General features: G+C 43.4%; 1 protein-coding gene across 1 annotated transcript in view; it reads right to left on the reverse strand.

Annotated features, from left to right (window-relative positions):
- adcy8 (adenylate cyclase 8 (brain)) overlaps positions 1-13,427 on the reverse strand; it is a 127,285-nt gene that overhangs the window by 99,305 nt on the left and 14,553 nt on the right.

Genomic DNA, 13,427 nt, shown 5'->3' on the forward strand with positions numbered 1-13,427 from the left:
GTCGGTGGTCGAGCTGTCAGGATGCACATCGACCGTGCTCGGTGTCTCCATTTAAACCGTCTGAAATCTGATCCAACCATCGTAACCTGGACGGAAATAGACTCCGTCACACAAAGAACGAGTCACATCACACACCTAACACCACCCGCCAACTCAGGCTTCACACAGCACTGGCCTTCAGTAATCAGCAATGTAATGATAAGGAATGAATAGTTTATAAAAGGAAGAACAAGCTAAATAAATCAATACTCTTCAATAAATGCTCCTGTCCCAAATGGGTCATATATCCTTTTGGAAATGTCCAAACCTTTCCATCTGTAATTACAGAAATAATCCTTATCAATGGGATTTCAATTTATCTTTTTTGTATTAAAAAGTATTTTCACTCAGGAACCGAGAGAATAGTATCCGAGCGACGTGTCCTGGACACAGTGGACGTAGGTTCAATACCGACCTACACACCTGCTCATCAGATACACACACACACACACATCTACACACCTGCTCATCAGATACACACACACACACATCTACACACCTGCTCATCAGATACACACACACACACATCTACACACCTGCTCATCAGATACACACACACACACACATCTACACACCTGCTCGTCAGATACACACTCACACACACACATCTACACACCTGCTCATCAGATACACACTCTCACACATCTACACACCTGCTCATCAGATACACACACACACACACATCTACACACCTGCTCGTCAGATACACACTCACACACACACATCTACACACCTGCTCATCAGATACACACACACACACATCTACACACCTGCTCATCAGATACACACTCACATACACACATCTACACACCTGCTCATCAGATACACACACACACACACACATCTACACACCTGCTCGTCAGATACACACTCACACACACACATCTACACACCTGCTCATCAGATACACACTCTCACACATCTACACACCTGCTCATCAGATACACACTCACACACACACATCTACACACCTGCTCATCAGATACACACACACACACACATCTACACACCTGCTCGTCAGATACACACTCACACACATCTACACATCTACACACCTGCTCGTCAGATAAACACTCACACGCATCTACACACCTGCTCGTCAGATACACACTCACACACATCTACACACCTGCTCGTCGGATACACACTCACACACATCTACACACCTGCTCATCAGATACACACTCACACATCTACACACCTGCTCATCAGATACACACTCACACACATCTACACACCTGCTCGTCAGATACACACTCACACACATCTACACACCTGCTCGTCAGATACACACTCACACACATCTACACACCTGCTCATCAGATACACACCCACACACATCTACACACCTGCTCATCAGATCCACACTCACACACATCTACACACCTGCTCGTCAGATACACACTCACACACATCTACACACCTGCTCGTCAGATACACACTCACACACATCTACACACCTGCTCATCAGATACACACACACACATCTACACACCTGCTCATCAGATACACACTCACACACATCTACACACCTGCTCATCAGATAAACACTAACACACATCTACACACCGATGGTGCAGCACCGATGGTGCAACAACTCGGGGTTCAGTGTCAGGACCAGGGATTGAACCACCAACCATCCAATTGGCAGGCAACCGCTCTACCACTGAGCCAAAAATGACATTAATTTACTGTATCCAGATATTCTGAGACAACATCTAGTCTCATATCTCCAAATCAATGTAATATTGATATATTGCCCAGCTCTATGTTAAACAGATAGCCGGTGTATAGATTAAACAGTATCATGACATTATTGGTATAACAAGTTAAATGTGACAGTCAACACGTTTCCATGACAGTCTGTAAACAGCTCTCCCTGGCACCTCCAGCCTCGCGGCTCGGCTGCTTTCTCCACCTCGACGTGTAAATTGGACCGAGGGTGGAGATGACAAGTGAAGGTCTGTGGGAGGATGTGTGTGTTACAGCAATCTGTTCCCGACGTGTGATCAGAAACAACCCGGTGACGAAGCTCTGGATCAGCTTTGCATATCTGCCGTGTGGCTGGATGTTTTTATTTTTTTATTTTTTAGTCATGCTGTTTGAATTTCAGATTTTAATGCAAGAGAGAAAGAGGGTTCCTGAGGCTTAAAGATCAGCAGGACGGGTAATTTAACAACAGCCGTGCGTCAAAACATCTTCCGAGACCAACCGCGATGGACAGTCAGTCCATTTACTCGAGTGTCCTGACTCAACAACCACCCCCCCCCCCCCCCCCCCTCCTCCTCCCCTGAGTGTCTTTACTCGAATCCTGCTCTTTCACGTGCAAAAATCCCCCGAATTACAATCCCAAGTATGTGTGACATTTAGCAGTAATGATATGGGATGTCTTCATTTCCAAACGTCCATGTTTTTGGAGAAAACTAAGTATTTCTAAGAGTAGGGTTGGGTACCGAATTCAAATGTCTCCTTAGCAACAACTTTCGAAAAATGCCTCGTCATTCAATACCCAATTTCAATACCTAAGGAGTAGAACACACACACACACACACACACACACATATATATACATATATATACACACACATAAATACAAACATACACACACATATACACACATACATACATACAGTATATATCAGATTTATTTGTAATGACAAATGATTCTAATGAAAATTTAAAAAATAAAATAAAAAAGGACGGTCAACCATGTTATGCCATCTTCTACAACGTCCCTGTTAGCAACACTACATTGGAATAACGGATTTTTAAATAACCAAATATTTGTATCTGTATCGGCTATGAAATACCTTCATAAGGAGTAAATCAAATAAGTGTCAAATGGGCCAATAGGCATGCTTACGTCTGGGAGCTTAGAGACACGCAGGAAAAACTCTACGTTACACAGAGACAACTGAAAAATAAAAATAAAGACTTACTGTGCCGTACTGTGTAATGTTGTAATTTCTTTTAATATTATAAAACTGGTGTTGTTTAGGAACTGGTATCAAGTCCCAGTATTGGTATCAGCACCAGTATTGAATATTTAACGATACCCGGGCCTATCTTAACACAGCGGGTCTTGCCTGAAAAAGGAGGAGTGTCTTGCAACCTGAGCAGTGGCTTTATTACAGCAACCGCTCATGAAACCTTCTCTGAGTCCAACAGAATATGTCCACAGTCCACTGTGTCTCCTGGACATGTGACGCTGACATTTCCCCACAGCTCCGCCTGCAGGTGCACAGCATGCTGCTCTCCCCAATGTCACTTTATGACCTCTTGTTTCTCCCTCAGAGCGATGAACAGCATCGTGCTGATCTCCATTAGCTCAGCTCAGCGTGTGTGTGTGTGTGTGTGTGTGTGTGTGTGTGTGTGTGTGTGTGTGTGTGTGTGTGTGTGTGTGTGTGTGTGTGTGTGTGTGTGTGTGTGTGTGTGAACATGTTTGATGGATTGCGGCCTGAATGCACAGATGCACTGAGTGCAGACACACACATCGAACGCATATTTGTAGTCTACAATACGGTGCATCTTCGGTTTATGTGTTGTTTTTCTGAGGCTGATTTATTGATATCACTAATGGAATCCTCCCCTCCCTCGACCACGTCCGCACAATCCCACTTATGTGAGCTCCTCTCTTCTCTTAAGATCTGGGAAATCTCAGGTTTATTTATTTTAAATAACATGCAAGGAAAATTTCCTTAACCTACATGCTTCATTACATTCTGTAATCCACTACAAAAGCAATACAAATTCAGCAGTATTTAACAGAAAAAGTAGATAGGTTTGCTTGCTTTTTGTTGTTTTTGCCAAATCGGAAAATCTGACTTGCACCTGACAACTAAATCTAGGATAAAATAAGCACTTAGCACCAAAAGCAACCAGAAAATCCTAACTTTAAAATTGAATTAGGCTGTGATGTTTTGCAGTGTTGGCAGCCGTGTTTGTTCCCTGACACCGTCTGGCCGAGTAATCCCTGAGGCAAGGTGTAGCAGCTTCAGCACCACAACCCTGGGGGGACAGGAGACATAGACTGTGATACTGTAGCAGCTAAAGACCCGTCCTCCCACGAGACACTGAGCACACACGCCAAACAACAAGCCGCTACAAGCCTCGAGAACATGTGCAGCTGCACGGCCCAGTTTGTCCTGCAAAGCACTAGAATACAAACAACAGCGAGGAACACAGATAATAGATAACAGATAACGCAAATAACAATATGGCCAAGATTATATAAACTCCCGGGCAGTTCAGTGCTTGGTGTTTTATAACTTTCTTGTGGCAGTCATAGAGGCAGTGATGTTTCCTGGACTCTAACAACACCTCAAAACACACTGACAAGTCTGATTGCCAGTTACATGATTGGCCAACGCAGTGTGACGTTGGGTTGTGTTTCTCCAAAAAGCTGAGTATTAAATGGAAAAAACCAAAACCAAGAAAAGAATGAAAGAAACAAAGAAATTTAAAATCCAATACTTACCCAACAAACAAATATCCAGCCCTATTAAGCAACTGCTCAAACAGCTTCAGCTTCCAGTAAAAATGACATTGGTGGGACAGTCACGTCCAACCCCTCACAAACAAAGTAGTTCCAACAACATTTAAACTAAAACCGCATATGTGACCCACAGTACTGGAGAAACAGTCTCAGAAAAACCTGTAGTTTGGAAGAGTAAGGTGTCTAAAATGAACACAGTTCTGTTCAAGTATTACGTATGAGTATTAAAATCCCAGCTTTCATGAAAGTGCAGTCTTTAAATGTCCTTTCCAATCAACAGAAACCAGTTCTTAGTCTCCCTGCCTGGTCATTACACATTCTGCTGACTATCACTGTGTAAACGCTGATGGTATTCCCCCTGCTAGAGTCGTATCAAACATGAGAGTCGTCGTGTAATAACAGGGTGTCACTCTGCACACGGCTCAGAGGTAACTTCACGGCGAGCTTCCCAAATTCATTGGCAAGTGTCAAACTGCTCGGTTTGGATTCAGTCTGGTTCGGGCATCTGGTAAGGATGTCTCCTGGGGGGGTCCCTAGGGAGGTTTTCCAGGCACGTCCAGCTGGGAGGAGGCCTCGGGGAAGACCCAGGACTAGGTGGAGGGACATCCAGCTGGGAGGAGGCCTCGGGGAAGACCCAGGACTAGGTGGGGAGATGAAGCATCGGCCAACCTGGGGCCTGGAGACGCCTCGGGATCACCCAGTCGAGCTGGTGATGTGGGTCTGGAAGAGGATTGTGGGGTTCCACCTGCTGGAGCTCGTGCCCCCGAGACGTGATAACGGAGTTATAGCGCTCCGAAGATGGATGGATGGATGGATGGATGGCAGCAAACCAATGTTGAAATCTTAAACTAACTGCAAAAGGTGTTGATGTCACTGCAGAGACTTTATATGTCAATGTGTCCTGACTTTTCAGTCCCTACAAATACCACAGTTTCCTGGATAAAGCTATATATTTCAGGAAATAAATGTCAGTTTTCAGTTGTGTCTTCAGTTGTGTCTTGAAGAGGATTTCAACTTTTTTGAAGAGTTGATTCGACATTTTTCTCAGTCAAAACTACCGGAGTAGTCTGAGATTCAAGTTCGGACCAAAGACCAAACGCGTGTCTTTGATTGCACACTTCCTTACACCATGACAACAAAATAGGTTTGCCAATAACTCCCAAACTGACGTATATGGCTGTTGAAGAGCACCAGCAATAGGCGCGCATGGCGAATTGAAACAAAAGTATTTGGTTAGGGTAAAGATCATGGTTTGGGTTAAAAAAGTAAGTAGTCTAGATAAATACACATCACCATTGACTCTTAACCAGAGAATGTAATGACTTTGGTTGAAAACACGTTGCTGACGTTATGAAAATGGTCGCAGTTGGGTTTCGTTTAGGCACCAAAACTACTAAAAATAACAAAGATTGTAGATTGGGTTAAAATCAGAAGTTACTTCACTTCCAGTTACACATATGAAGAATGTAATGTTTGTTAAGTGATAAAACTTGTTTACTTTTATTTTCAAAAGGGACACAAACCTCAATCTCCTGGGTGAAAGTCCTGTTTCTTTGACCCATCTATCCACCCCCACCTGCTCGCAACGCAGACTTAATCTCTCTTCATACTACATCAACTAACTTTCTCCTTTGCTCCCATATATTTCCCCAATATAGGTCCTAATTGCACAGACGACCTATATGGCCGTTTTTTTGGGAAGGACAGTCTGCTTCGATTGATAGTCAATGCAAAATGCCGCCGCACTGGACAAAAAACCTTGCTCATTTTCAGGTTCATACTACATTCCACTAGAACAGTGATTCCCAAAGTGGGGGTCGGGACCCACAGGGGGGTCGCGAGCCAGAGAGGGGGGGGTCGCGAGTTGATTTCCAGAAATAAAATAAAAATTTAAAAACGATTAGAAATAGCATATGTTAGCCATGGTTTTAACACAAGATAAAACTAGTGGCTAAATTTAAAATACAACCAAGCAAATAAATAAACAGAGAACAGCTCTTTTGATTTTCTTTCTTTCCGAGTAGCGGTCTCCAACATTAAACCAGGACTGGACTTGCTGTGCTCCAAACATACTGCACATCCATCTCTTAGGTGAGGTTCTAATTAAAGTAATGAGTAAATTACTGTAGAATAATGTCATGGCTGTTGTGTTATTTTGTGTTGTCAATATGCTCGTGTTTGGATACGCCTATAGTGCGTGCACGGTTGCGCGCAATGTTTATATACGTTTATAGTGGGGGGGGTCGCAAGTCACTTGCACCGTTACTTTGGGGGTTGTGGGCTGAAAGTTTTGGGAGCCCCTGCACTAGAACATGTTGCAGGTCTGTGGTCAAATATTTGCACCACGAAAGGTTAAATACAGGCGTTGTCCAGAGTACCTGCCGTTTTCCTACATTTCAAACAGATAACCGAAATCCAAAAGTAATGTCATTAAACAGTAACCCCAGAGAGAGCAGTAAGCGCTGCTGGCTGGCGCCCGCATTCAGCTGCGAGGTAATCCTGTCGGAAACTCATCCTCAATGTGAAGAATAATCTGAAAATCACCCTCACATTAAGCCTAAAACCTCACTCAATATGTTGTCAGATAAACAGGACAGATGATGCATATCAAACTCTCTGTGGAGTATTTACACAGCAAACTATGACTGATGTTACTAAATGTTGGTATTAAAAAAAAGGTCACAAAGAGTCGTGTTGTTTTGGAAAATGATGCTCAGTGGCAAAAGAAGAGACGTGATCCTCAAAATGTCTGTAGAGAGGCTTTCAGATCAAATATTGTTTGAGGTACTATTGGATGGAGAAAAGTCTACAAAAGCCCTTGTTTGAAAAGAGTCTCACGGCACAAAAACAATCTCTTTATTGTATGGTAGATCATTTAAACCTAAAACAATAGTCTCTTGATGCTTTTGGAACCTAAAGGTTTTCATACCTTCATGAAAAAGGTGCTTAAAAGATCCTGAAGATATTTAAAAAATACTCTTTGACATTATACTGGAGCAAGCATGTGGTATTGGGGTTGGGGTTAGAATTGGTCCAGGGTCGTTCAGGTTAGGAATGGTGATAAAAGGGGAGTGATATGTCGGTAGATATAATAACCTGGTTTGGTGTTGTTGATTGCGATGGTTGGTGGTTGGTTGGGTGGGTGGTTGGTTGGTTGGTTGTTGGTTGTTGGGGTGGGGTTGGTGTGGTTGGTTGGGGTGGTGGTTGGTTGGTGGGTGGTGGGTTGGTTGGTTGGGTGGTTGGTTGGTGGTTGGTTGGTGGTTGGGGGTGGTGGTTGGGTTGGTTGGTTGGTTGGTGGGTGGTGGGTGGGTGGGTGGCAATGGTGTTGGTGGTTGAGTTTTTGTCTTGGAGGGGTCGGGTGCGTTGTTGCTTGGTGGCTTTAAGGTGGTAACACGGAAGTTTTAAAGCGTCTCCCTTCTCTTCATTGAAGCCTCTATGTTTACAGCAATGTGCCAAAGTGTTGTCATGGTTCATGTGTGCAATAACATTACACTTAGTCAGGAAAAATCATGGCAGAGAATCGTGATATCAATTCTAAGATTCATATTTTCCCAAGCTTAACCACACACACACACACGGGGGGGGGGTGAATCTCTTGACTCCATCGACACAGGAGGATCGATGCTCTGAAACATTGATGCTGAACATGTGTCCCTGCCGCCGTGCGTCATCACTCAGCCGTTTCTTCTCATTATTCTGTTTGTTGTGATTAATCTCAGGAGAGCTCGTTGGAAAGGTCTCAGGGTCACACTGTGAGCTGTCGTTTAACCTCCTGACACTGAGGTGGGGGGGATAACACCACAGCACGATGGTTGTTCTGTTTTCACCCTACATCTTTATCACTAAGACGATCAGACCCAATTCCACTTAAGATCCTGTTAATAAGATTCAGAGCGCTCCATGGAGTCTCTCCTCGCTTGTTTGATCTTTTAAAATCAATTTTCTGCACAAAAACTCTTCAGACATGCTGACAAAAACCACCCAAAGGTTTCAGGATTTTACTAGTTTACATTGTGCGTATCAGGTTGTCCGAGCCCCCCTGACCATGGGAGACAAACGGCGCTCTCCTGGGTGAAAATCCCGTGTTTGTTTGACCCAAACGTACTTTTTAAGGTGCGACTGAGCTTCAACAGGGAATTTGTGTGTCCACCGAGACCACGGATGACTTTCTATAACTTATAAATCTATAATTTGATATTGATCACAATAAAGAGCATAAATTACAATTTTACACTGTTGTTATTACACACAGGCCTGAACTACACACACATGCTCTGGTCCAATACATGCACTAATGGCGAGATGTCAGAGTGGGGGGGGGCTGCCAGTACTGGACCAGCATCCTGAGCGGTTGAGGGGGGTTCGGTGCCTTGCTCAAGAGCACCTTGGCAGCGCCCAGGAGTTGTCCAGTCTACACTCTCTATACTTTGGTCCGTATGGGGACTGCCACCCCCAAAAATTAGGAGTGTGAATCTTCACTGGTCTCTCGATGCATTCAATTCCCTGTCAGGGGTTCAAATCGATATCGCGATGCATCCCGATTCGTCACCTCCTCAATATTATATAATTGCTAAACATGGTTTTGAATATGTATACAAACTCCCCTTTTTATCTCTTGAAAAACACACTCCCTGAATGTAGCGGCGTCTGAACACAGCAAACAACCGACAACAGGCGAAAAACTAAAAAAAAGCAGCGACCCGTCTCCGGGCTTTTCCACGGTGTGTTCAAGGAGAGACGCCTACAGTTTGACACAAAAATGAAATTGTGCTGAAACCACACAGGAACTCGTAGTGCACCTAAAGGAGATTGTTGAATTTGTGCAGCACACGAGAAACGTTGACCAAATCACAAAGAAGGCCATTTAACCCTTCTCACTGTACACCACAGCAGGACTGAACACACTGACCACAATGATCAAAAGTCATCAGTTTTAGTCAAAAAAGGGACTGAAGAGAAGCCTGTCGTTGAGAGTAAATGTCTCGGGCTGCTCTGGCAAAACTAATAGAGTAGAAGAGGAGGAAAGGAGGTTAGGGGTGGGCGTGGGGTGTTTTGAGTCAGCATTTGGCACAAAAAATGCAGGTGCCACAGTTGGAGTCGATCAGCATCTAACAAGCACCTTGGAATCAACACTGTAACCGATTTCATTTAGCATCTGAAGCTGGACGTTGGATATAACACTAATTGGATCAACTCGCTACCAAAAGAAGAGTGGAAATGAACGCGCAGTGTGCCCGGTGAAGGTGGTCAGGGGCTGCAGTGTGTTGAACGACACATTGATCATATGTAATTCAGGTCAGGTGAAGTCCTCGGCCGGTGCAATAAACTCGCTAAAGGTTAAGACCCCTTACGCAGAGCAAAAGCAGAGTTAAAGAATGGCCCTAAAGCGGCCCAATGTTTATATTAGGATTTTAGAGCCAGACTCTACGTGTTGTAATTTATCCCACCGACGGGTTTTTCACATGGTCCATTTCACAACAGCAAAAGCCGGACGAATAAACACAAGTGACAAACGCACGGCACGGGGCAAAGTGCGTCCAATCAGTTGAAGTCGTTGATGGTCGAAAACTGCGGATCCTAAATCAAGCTCGTTAATTCTCTAATGTCCTTGAAACAGACTTACATGCTTAAGCAGTTTAATTATCCCCTTTAATCTAACATAACCTAAAGCAGAGACGACCAGTGTGGATTTTCTCTCTGTGGAACTTTTGCTCTGGGCTGAGAAGTGCACGTCAAATAAAGGTTTACATCAGTGCGTTGCATGGTACATCAAAACACATATCAGTGAGTTGAGGTGACGTATTTTAAATAAGCTAGGTGAAGATACCATTAAAATAGTTGCAAAAGTGGGTAACCATTAACCAATGTTGAAAGAGTAAGTACTTGTAACTGAAAAAACCTGCATAGTTCCACTTTAACTTAATTTAATATTGTATGAGGACTATTTAGCAGAGCCACAGCCGCTGCGACGATTGTGATTGGTTTAAAGAAATCAACAACAACCCAAAATGGGTTTTTTCCTCCGATCCCAGAATGCATCTGTGGAGGGGCCAGACCTTACCTTACCTGTGGAGATAGCCTTTTGTTATTGTTAAAATAATCCTTTTGTCTTTAAAACTCATCCAGGTGTTGTATTGTAAATTTAATTTTAAGATGTTTAAGTGTAAATTAATCAAACAAAGACGGATCAGAAAAAGGGACACGTCTTACTCTTATATGACAACGCTTATAAAATCAGTGTGAATAAGAAATGTAAATGTTAATAAATGTAATCCTAGTCCGGGTCTCTTTGCTTTTATTTGAAAAGAAAGCTGCAGACACTAGTTGTGAAGTTATGGTACTTACGCAAAATATTCCAGGCACAAAATAAATATTTAGAGAGCCGAGACTCTTATTTAAAGGAAGCTTTTATACAATTTTGTACAATACTTTTTTGGCACTTTGGCAGTCAAGCATTTCTTCAAAAAAATCATGTTTGTTTAATAACGCCTGCAAATTTCTAAATGGATGAAAAGTGTTTTCTTTCATGCCCTGATTTCAGGGTTTATTCATGTCAGAATAAGAATGAGGGACGGTAAAAGCTTTTAAATCTGGAGCAGTTTTTGGAAAATGCCTTGGACGGGTCACGGCACAACATGTCACTGGAAAACTGCTATTAAAAGCTCAAAAAAAGGGCTGCTGCTGATGGCCCTGATCCTTCATTAAATATTAAGAGTGGCTGAGTGCAGTGTCTGGTAACACCGAGAGAAAAACATGAAACCAGCAAGATGAAGGAGGGTGAAAGAGAGGGGAGGTGAGGGGGGAGGAGAGAGAAGAGCTAAAGGATGAAGGAGCCTCTGATTCGTCCCCGTGTCCTTCCTCTGTCAGAAATGGTTGTTCACTGAGCTGAGTCAATCTAAAGACGCGTGGCTGCTCACAAAGGGGGACAGAAAGAGACAAGATCCAGATAGAGACAAGCAGTCATCTGAATGAGGACCACACTCTGGACTCTGGAGGACAGAAAGTGTGTCAGGATCCACCTAGTCTTGCATTGCCAGACCTTCTTCCACAGCGCCGCCGGGTAGGGTCTGACTAGTCCACACCACATTCCCGGATGGGACAACAACGTGCTCTGGTTTACTGGCATTTCTTTACACCAATCACAAGACAGACGGTTTCTATTTCTGCAAGATAGCCTCGGCAAGGAACTCGCTTCGGTGGAACATGTGTGCGTTCGACATTTCTTCTGATTACATCATCTCTACCATCTGTCGTATGTCAGTCCCTCCAGAAAAACACGATTGTGCGATCGCATAATTCAATGCATAGTCAGCCAAAGTCTGCGTATTTATGCGGGGGGGCCGCATCTTTTCAAATAGGCCGCACTTTCGCCGCATAAATTGCTGATTCCGCAGAAAATCATGCGGGGCTTGCATGATTTCATAATCCCCGAATTTCTTTTGCAAACTAGTCGCATATCTCTCAGCGGGAAGTTGAAACCTGTTGCGTTTACGTCACACAAGAGCAGCCATGTTCCCCTTTGGCCATGAAAACGTTATGCAGTGACATAATTACAGTGATTCTCTTTTTTTATCAAACTGCAGTTTTTGCAAGTTCCCGCAATTTCATTGCACAAAATTGCATAAATATCCCGCACATTCCATCCCATTTTTTTCATGATCAAGGATTTTTGCACACAACAATCACAAAAAAACTCTTTTTCTGGAAGGACGAGTATATTTACATCAGCAATAGATTCAGGGCATTTTAACAGGCTTGGTTACTCCATCAGGATAAATAAAAAAAATAAAAAATCTTGATATATGGGTCTGATAACATCTTTATGAATCAAACATAACAGGATGTGTGTTTCTGGGACTTCCTGGAAAGACTTTGTTTTTAGTTTTCTCTAACACCACCTTACTACCACTAGTTTTACTCCTTTTTGGAATTCATGGTCAATAACCCTCATTTATATAGAATTATACCTAATATTTGAGTTAAAAAAGTTAAAAAATTATTTTGACTAATAGTTAAGATCAGAGGAATGAAAGTGATCAATTGTATTTGGAAAGAGCGTTGTAAGGAATCCAATCCATTTATTATGGTACTTTGGTTAAAAAGAAACTCTTATTTCAGATATGGACATTTTTCAAAGGGGTCAGATTTGACCCGAGGACAACAGGAGGGATACAAAAGAAGCATGTGTACGTTCAAAAGTAGTTTAAGCCGTGCAACAGGAAACTCTGATTGGACAGATGGTCTAGCTAGCTGTCTGGATTTACCCTGCAGAGACCTGAGGACCAGGTAACCATAGTCCTCAGATTGGACAGATAGTCTAGCTAGCTGTCTGGATTTACCCTGCAGAGATCTGAGGACCAGGTAACCATAGTCCTCAGATTGGACAGATAGCCTAGCTAGCTGTCTGGATTTACCCTGCAGAGACCTGAGGACCAGGTAACCATAGTCCTCAGATTGGACAGATAGTCTAGCTAGCTGTCTGGATTTACCCTGCAGAGATCTGAGGACCAGGTAACCATAGTCCTCAGATTGGACAGATAGTCTAGCTAGCTGTCTGGATTTACCCTGCAGAGGACCAGGGAACCATAGTCCTCAGATTGGACAGATAGTCTAGCTAGCTGTCTGGATTTACCCTGCAGAGATCTGAGGACCAGGTAACCATAGTCCTCAGATTGGACAGATAGTCTAGCTAGCTGTCTGGATCTACCCAGCAGAGATCTGAGGACCAGGTAACCATAGTCCTCAGAAATCCACCAGAGTTTAAAACGGCAACACAGAAACAGAGAAAGGGGACAGACATCTGGCCAAAAAGGTGGTACCTGAACAATCCCAGGAATGAAACGATGACCATATAGACTCTCGGACTATAGGATCAACCTGGCTGCCCTTCATG

Source organism: Etheostoma spectabile, chromosome 12, assembly GCF_008692095.1.
Source record: "Etheostoma spectabile isolate EspeVRDwgs_2016 chromosome 12, UIUC_Espe_1.0, whole genome shotgun sequence".
NCBI lineage: Eukaryota > Metazoa > Chordata > Actinopteri > Perciformes > Percidae > Etheostoma > Etheostoma spectabile.